Source organism: Phoca vitulina, unplaced genomic scaffold, assembly GCF_004348235.1.
Source record: "Phoca vitulina isolate PV1807 unplaced genomic scaffold, GSC_HSeal_1.0 scaffold14, whole genome shotgun sequence".
In the NCBI taxonomy this organism is placed as follows: Eukaryota; Metazoa; Chordata; class Mammalia; order Carnivora; family Phocidae; genus Phoca; species Phoca vitulina.
In genome coordinates, this window is record NW_022589717.1 from 40186877 (window position 1) to 40195960 (window position 9084).

A 9084-nucleotide genomic window follows, 5' to 3' on the forward strand; every position below is an offset into this window, starting at 1 on the left:
ACTTACCATAGTTAGATGAGACATGTGCTTCATGGTGTCCTAAAAAATGTTCTGTCCATGTGAGTTTCCAGGGTTACTGTTGTGGTTAAAGTGTCAGGTTTGTGAATAGGGATGATGTTAATTTATCTGCTGAATGACAGTTATTGAATACATAGCATGCTGCAGAAATCATTTTAGGTATGGGGGTTACTGCAGCAAAAAGACATCATAATGTCAAGGAGCCCTATTTGTTAAATATTTGCCTGCAACCCATCCTTTAAATTTTGGCATAAAGAAACTCTTGACTATGGTTTTGAGGTAAGGTGATACAGATGAATAGAGATCCACTTCAGCACATAAATTTAAGTCTAAGAATACTCTGTATCTTAATTCTTTCCTTTATCTGTTCAAACCTAGTCTGAATCTATTACAATGATTCTTAAGCAAAATGCATTACCCTGTGGAAGGCATACAAAAATCTCAAGAAATATGTGTGTAATTTGTGTAAGGCCACTTTAAAATTGCCATTGCTTTAATTTTTGTTACATTATTTGATACATTTGGAAATTACAAATGAAAATTAAATGAGAACATGAAATCTAAGTTTCAGAAACACTGATTTAGAGTCACTGATTTAGAGTCACTGAAACCTGTCAATTTTTTCTGGGAAATTCCTCATACCCTATTTCTCCTTTTTGCTATTACTGTGAGAGCTTCATATTGCATTGAATTTAGTTCCTCAAATATGCTGTTAATTCTTCCATGCTGAGGACCACATCTTAGTCACTCGTGTACCCCACAACTACTATAGGGCTTACCATTTACTATATGCTCAATGCACACTTAATGAATTTGAATTCTTTTTCTGAGATTTTAAAGATTATTTGCCAAGTATTTTATAATTCCCCGAGCAGTTTTCACAATGCTGATGCCAGCAAAGACATTTAGTACTTCTGATCAACCAATTAATTATTTGGTTAAATTACGGTTACAACCTTGTATCCTGTGTCAATTTTATCTTTAGATTATTTAACTAATCCTCATTGATTTTTTGATTAATTTTTTTCTGTGATTCTAATTTGGAAGTCATTTAAAAAATTACATTATATTTTCATAAAATTAATTTGTTATCTTACTGGCTGGCTAGTTAGGGCTTTTTTGTATTTTGTACTTCATAAGTCATTGAATTTATGTGAAAATATTTATTTCCTTGTTCTTTGACTTCTTTTTTCTTCTACTCAAGTGGTAATTCTTTTTTTTAAGTTTTTGATTTATAAATGACTCTTTTCCATAATGTATTTATATCTTATTTTATGTGTAAACTATTATGTTAATTTGAACCTAGATTTTGCTAGTTGACATAATCACTTACAATCTTATTAATATCTCTGGTAGAAAATATTACATTGATGATAAAATTTTAATCTAATTTATCCTAGAACAGTAATTTTCTTTCATTTGCTAACTGATCCACCACCCACACCTCAAAGCCCCAGTCCAGACAGGACAGGAGCCAGGAAGAGCTCTTTATCTCTTTCTTATGGATCTAAAAAATAAAAATCAGAAGCTTCACTGGGAAAGATTACTACTCCCATTAAATTTTTAACTCAAATGATTATAATTTAGAACAATCAAATTGTGTGAATTCTTTACAGATGAAGTCCTATAGTTTTATCTGAAGATAAGTTATTTTGAGGGACCTCCTCTTTTATTAGCTGAAGGAACATTTTCCAAATACCTATCATAGCTAATTACACCTGGAAATGCATTTACTTTTTAGAGTGCCAACTACCTTGATCATACAGAAAATTGTGTTGTTGCGCTCAAGAGATGTATGTTCTCCTATGGTGAAAGTTCATGACACATAGAAGCACAATAATTTTATCTCTTTCACTCACGAAATAATTGCTGAATGGGAAAAGACATGTCCACCAAAGGAAAAAAAAGGCAAGGAAAGAAAATTTCCAATAATTTTGTTTACAGTGTTAGCAAGATGGCAGAATAGGAAGTCCCAGTCCTTGTTCCCCTAGAGAAACACCAATAAAGCAATAATAAGATAAGAACTACAGAATCTAGTCAAGAATTGCAACGCCTCAGATGAGAATGAAATTGAGAAAAAACACTTTGAAATGGCTAAGTAGAGCAGTTTCACTTTACTCATGTTAGCCCCTCCCCCAAGCCAGTACAGCTCAGTGTTGAGAAAGAGATCTACCCCATCTGCAGTTCTTCCTTGGAGGAAGCAGTGACCTTGCAAGACAGAAGGAAATGGGATGATATATTCAAAGTACTAAAAGAAAATAACTGCCAATCAAAAGTACTATGCCTGGCAAAACTGTCCTTCAAAAATTAAGGAGAGATAAAAACATTCCCAGACAGACAAAAGCTGAGGAAATACATCACCGCTAGGTCTGATTTACAATAGCGGCATGGGAGTTCCTCAAACCACAATGAAGGGATGCTAATTAGTAACATGAAAATAGAAAGTATAAAGGTAAATATAAGCACCTGGTTGGCTCAGTCAATTAAGTGTCTGCCTTCAGCTCAGGTCATGATCCTGGGATCCTGGGATTGAGTCCCACATTGGGCTCCCTGCTCAACTGGGAGACTGCTTCTCCCTCTCCCATTGCTCCCCCACCCCGCTCATGCTCTCTCTCTCTGTCAAATAAATAAATAAAACTTTAAAAAAAAGACAAGTATATAAACAGAGAATACTGTAATAATGGTGTGTACCTTACTTTTAATTTTAGAATAGAAATTATAATGACAAAAAGTTAAGAATGACTATAAAAACATGCAAATTATAACATAAAGTGTATGGGGGGAAGTAAAATGTTGACTTTTGGAATATGATTCAAATTAAATTTCAGTTTAAACTAGATTGTAATAACTGGAAGATGTTTTATGTAATCCTATGGTAACAATTTATATTTCATGGTATAATTTATATACATGATACACCAAAAAAAGAGAGAAAGAAATCAAAGAACATCATTACAAAACACAAGGAAACAAGAAGAAGAAAAGAGAAGAAAACAACAACAACCACATATAAAATAATTAAAATAATTGCAATTGTAGTCTTTTCTTATCAATAATTACTTTAAAATAAATGTACGAAACTCCCCAGTCAAAAGACATAGAGTGGATAAATGGATAATGAAACAAGACCAAATTGTATGCTGCCTACAAAAGATTCACTTTTAGATTTAAGACACACATAGGCTGAAAGTGAAGGGCTAGAAAATGATAATCCATGCAAATGGTAACCAGAAGAGAGCAGGTGTGGCTATATTTATATCAGACAAAATAGACTTTAAGTCAAACACTGTCATTTGGGAAAAGAAGGATGTTATATAATAATGAAAGATATAAATGATTTATAAATATATATTCCAATTCATTAGGAAGATATAACAATTATATATGCACCCAATGCCAGACCACATAAAGATATAAAGCAAATATTAACCAAACAGAAGGGAGAAATAGACAGCAATACAATAATAATAGGTTACTTTAATAGCACAGTTTTAACAATGGATAGAGCATCCAGACCAAAAAAAAAAAAAAAAAATCAATAAGGAAACAGCGGACTTGAACAACACTATAGAACAAGCAGACCTAACACACATATGCAGAATATTTCACTCAACAGCAGCGGAATGCATATTTTTTCCAAACATACATGGGACGTTTTCCAGGATAGACCCCATGTCAGGTCACAAAACAAGTCTTACCAAATGTAAGAAGATTAATATTATACCAAGTTTCTTTTCTACACCATAATGATATAAAACTAGAGATTAATAACAGTAGAAAAGTCAGAAGTTCCACAAATATGTGGACATTAAATAACACCATCCTAAATAACATGGGCCCAAGAAGAAATCAACAGGAAAACCAGAAAACATCTTGAGACAAATGAAAATGAAAACACAATAGATCAAAACTTGTGGGATGTGGCAACAAATGCCTACATTAAAAAAGAAGAAAGATCTTAAATAAGCAACTGAAACTTATACCTCAAGGAACTAGAAAAAGAACAAACTAAGCCCAGAGTTAGCATAAGGAAGGAAATAATGAAGAGTAGAAATAAAACAAAGACGAGGAAAACAGTAGAAAAGAAAATCAATAAAATTAAGACTTGGCTTCTTTGAAAAGATAAAAAAGTTGACAAACCTTCAGTGAGACTAAGAAAAAAAGAAGACTCAAATAAATAAAATCAGAAATAAAACAGGAGACATTACAATTGATGCGACAGAAATAAAAAGGGTCATAAAAGACTGTTATGAACAATTATAGGTCAACAAACCAGATAACTTAGGAGAAATGGATAAATTCCTAGATACATACAACTTACCAAGACTCAATCATCAAGAAAAAGAAAACTTGAACAGACCAGTAATGAGTAAGGAGATTGAGTTAATAATTAAAACCTCCTCACGAAGAAAAGCTCAGGCCTAGATTTCACTAGTGAATTCTACCAACCATTTAAGAAAGAATTAATGCCAATCCTTCTCAAACTCTTCTAAGTAATTGAGGAAGAGGGAATACTTCCAAAGTCATCTTATGAGGCCAGCATTACTCTGATACCAATCCAGACTACAGGAAAACAAAAACAAAAACAAAATTATAGGCCAGTATCCCTGATGAATATAGATGCAAAAGTACTCAACAAAATACTAACAAACTGGGATCAACAGTAAAAACACTTTAACTGAGATAGATCCCTAAGATGCAAGGATGGTGGGGCACCTGGGTGGCTCAGTTGTTAAGCGTCTGCTTTCAGCTCAGGTCATGGTCCCAGGGTCCTGGGATCGAGCCCTGCATCAGGCTCCCTGCTCTGCAGGAAGCCTGCTTCTCCCTCTCCCACTCTCCCTGCTTGTGTTCCTTCTCTCGCTGTGTCTCTCGCTCTGTCAAATAAATAAATAAATATTTTTAAAAAAAGATGCAAGGATGGTTCAACATATACAAATTAATATAGGTGACTCACCACAAAACAGAATGATGGGGGAAAAATCATATGATCATCTCAACAGATGCAAAAAAAAAGCATCTGTCAAAATGTAACATCTTTTTGTGATAAAACCTCTCAACAAATTGAGTATAGAAGGAATGTACCTCAACATAATAAAGGTCATATATTACAAGTCCACAACTGATATACTCAATGGCAAAAAACTGAAAGCGTTTCTTCTCAGATCAGGAACAAGGTAAGGATGCCCACTCTTGTCACTTCTAATCAGTATAGTACTGGAAGTCCTCACTAAAATAATTAGGCAAAAAACATAAAAGGCATTCAAGTCAGAAAGGAAGCAGTAAAATTATCTCTGTTTTTAGATGATAGAATCCTATATGTAGAAAATCCTAAGACACCAAGAAAAAACCCCAACAACTGTTACAATTAATAAGCAAATTCAGTAAAGTTGTAGGATACAAATAATTGATACACAAAAGTCAGCTGTATTTCCATACATTAAGAACAAACCATCCAAAAAAATTAAGAAAATAATTCTATTGATAATAGCACCAAACAGAATAAAATCCTTAGGAATAAACTTAACCAAGGAAGAGAAAGACTTGGGCATCTGGGTAGCTCAGTTGGTTAAGCGACTGCCTCTGGCTCAGGTCATGTTCCCGGGGTCGTGGGATTGAGTCCCACATCGGGTTTCCCTTGCTCTGCAGGGAGCTTGCTTCTCCCTCTCCCTCTACCTGCCATTCTCCCTGCTTGTGCTCTCTCTTTGTCAAATAAATAAATAAAATCTTAAAAAAAAAAAAAGGAAGAGAAAGACTTGGACACTGAAAACTATAAAACATTGATGGAAGATATTAAGGGAGATACAAATAAATGGAAAGACATCCCCATTCATGGATTGGAAGACTTAATATTGTTAACATGCTCATAATACAGATTCAATGCTATCCCTATCAAACTCTACATGGCATTTTTTTTTTTTTTACAGAAATAGAAAAAAAATCCTAAAATTCATATGGAACCACAAAAAAAAAAAAAACCCAGAATAGTCAAAACAGTCTTGAGAAAGAAGAAAGCTGGAAACATCCCACTTCCAGATTTCAGAATATATTACAAAACTACAGTAGTTAACAGTACGGTACTTGCATAAAGACATTAAATATAGATCAGAGGAACAGAATAGAGAGCCCAAAAATCAATCCACACATGTACAGTCAACTGATCTTTGACAAGGGTGCCAAGAATACACAATGGGGAAGGGATAGTCTCTTCAACAATGGTGTTGGCAAAACTGAATATCCCTATGCAAAAGACTGACATTGGATCATTATCTCATACCATACACAAAAATCAACTCCAAATTGATTAAAGACTTAAATGTAAGATCTGAAATGGTAAAGCTGCTAGAAGAAAACATAGAGGAAAAACTTCTTGACATTGGTCTCAGAAATGATTTCTTGGATATGACACCAAAAGTACACAACAAAAGCAAAAATAGACAAGTGGGACTATATCAAACTCATAGAAGCAGAGAAATGGTGGTTGCCAGGGGCTCCAGGTAAAAGAAGTGAGGAGTTGTTGTTCAATGAGTATAGAACTTAAGTTATGCTAGATGAATAAATTCTAGAGATCTGTGGCTTAGAGTTAACAATATAGTATTGTGCACTGGAAAATGTGTTAAGAGGGTAGAAATAAAACAAAAAACAAAACTAAGGGACATAAGGAAACTTGGGAGGTGTTGTATAGATCTTTACCTTGATCATGGCGATGGTGTACAGGTGCTTGCTTATGTCTAAACTCACCAGATTGTACACATCAAATACGTGCACCTCTTTGTATATCAATTATACCTCAGTAATGATGCTAAAAAAAAGAAATTCTGCCTAAAATAACGAAATACCTAACTGTAGAAATGTCTCTAAAAGTATTAGTGATGTTTCTTTAAATTTAACGCTGACCACAATGCTTTGTAATTTTCCTTTCAAAAACTGGGTTTTCCCAGCATGACACCCAGTGCTGGCATTAGTAAGAGACACTTAAAAACACTCATGCCAAGGAGTTAACAGGAAATATCTTGGCAAATACAGAGTCAAAAGGAAAGCACAAAATTGTCAGAACACATATCGTGTTTCTCAGAATTATCTGTATCATGTTGGAAGTTTTTATACGGAAGTGTGTGTTGACACAAATGATTAAGGCCAGGATTCCTACAATTGACAGGAAAATGACCTATAAATAATGACCTGTGATGGACTTGTCATACAGTCATTAAGTGAAATATTCTAGTACCAGTTTCCTCCCTTTGGTATCCCACTTTCCGGCTTCTGTGAAGTACTTTTCCTCTGCAAAGATCACTCATTTTATCTGAGACCATCAAGTTTTCTTTGGGCTTTATCAAATGATAATTTCATTCTCTCCCTTAGTAGATAACAATATCAAATAGAGTTTCACAAGCCTTTTTGGAACGCGTTTTGCTTGCACAGAAATTTTCTCAGGAGAGCTTCTTATTTCTCTTTCTAAATAAAGAGCAAAATAAAATGCTTGAAATGTTGAAAGTTTAGGATTTCTCAAGTTTCGGATAAAAGTTAATTTTTATAAATCATTAAGCAATCAGTTTGTCAATTATTTTATGTCAAACAGAATCTATATTTTTCTATTAAATTAATAAAGTTCAACATAAATGGTAAATGGTATTCAGAAATTTGCAAATGAGTTAAATATTAAAATTCCATCATTTACCATATATATATGAAAGATGTAAATTTCTGGAAAATTATTTTATTGATTAAACACTAAATCAGAGTTTCTCCAGCTGAGGGATACAACTCTCAAGAATTACAGAAAAGTAATACTGGGGACAGTGAATGAAAGTGTAGTTCTCTTTCAGTTTTTAGGGACTCCAGCAGGGCTCTCATCTCCTTTTCATTCCTCCTCCTCAACCCCAAAACATTGTGTGGACCAGTGGTCTACCTTTTTTCCCCTTCCTTTTTTCCTTCTTTTCTTCTTTTCTTTCCCTCATGTTGATGGTTAAGGGGTTATAGTGGGAAAGTAATATGTGATAAGCACTATTTTCTAAATCCATAAGCAAGACGCATGTTTTTAGGCACGTAGAGGAAAAGAAAATGGAGAATTTAAAGCCATGTTACAATGATCATATTGTATTAAGTCAATGTATGATATGATAAAAGCTAACATGGAATTAAGGCTGAAAAATGCTTACAAAAATCACTCCATCACCAAACAGAGAATCAATACCCTGTACATCTTATATTCAATGATTTACTATGTTGCTTATTCTAAATGCTATTATTGGGATAACTCATTTGTTAGAACACAAATGACCACTTTTAAGACCCCTCTGTAAATCATCTCACACTAAGTGATACCTAAGAAAGAAATAACACGTTGGTTTTGTACCGATGTTCAGAGGTTCAGAGATAAAAGGCACCTTAGGATTATTTCATTTAGACCTCTCTTTTTACAGACAGTGAAAGCAAATTTGAAAGACTTTAGGGTAAATGTCACCTTCCTATGTTTACATGGCCAAAAGCAAAACTGGTTTCTAAATAAGTGAGATTTTGATACAACATGATGTATGTCTGTAAGGCAATTCTAATTATGGGACCAGGGTTAATATTTCCCTAGAACTGGCAATTTCTATTTTCTCTCTGCCATCCTCCTACATTCTCTTTGGACTGCCTGTGTATCAATCAACATTGCTGTGTGATTTACTACAGGCTGGAGAGTATGAAAAGAAGAGCAAGCCCCAGCCCTGCACTTAAAAAAACAAAACAAAACAAAAACAGCCTCATAATGACAATGGAGAGACAGAACATGAATGTGTGAAAATAAGTACAGTAGAAATACAATACTAAAAGTCAAGTCCAGTTCCTTCTATCCAAGTCCTAACTGGTGTCTCTCTCGTCAATATATTTATCCCTTGAACCACTCTCATCAAAACTACATGAAAACCTTTCTAGAGCACCTCTTTGACTCTACTCTCTCTCTACCTGAAATCATCCTTGGGTGTCTTTTCAGAAAGAATCTAGACCTATTTGGTCAGGTAAGCAGAACTTGACACACTATGAACCATCCCTCCACTCAGCCTCCAAATTACTTTTCCAGCCTCG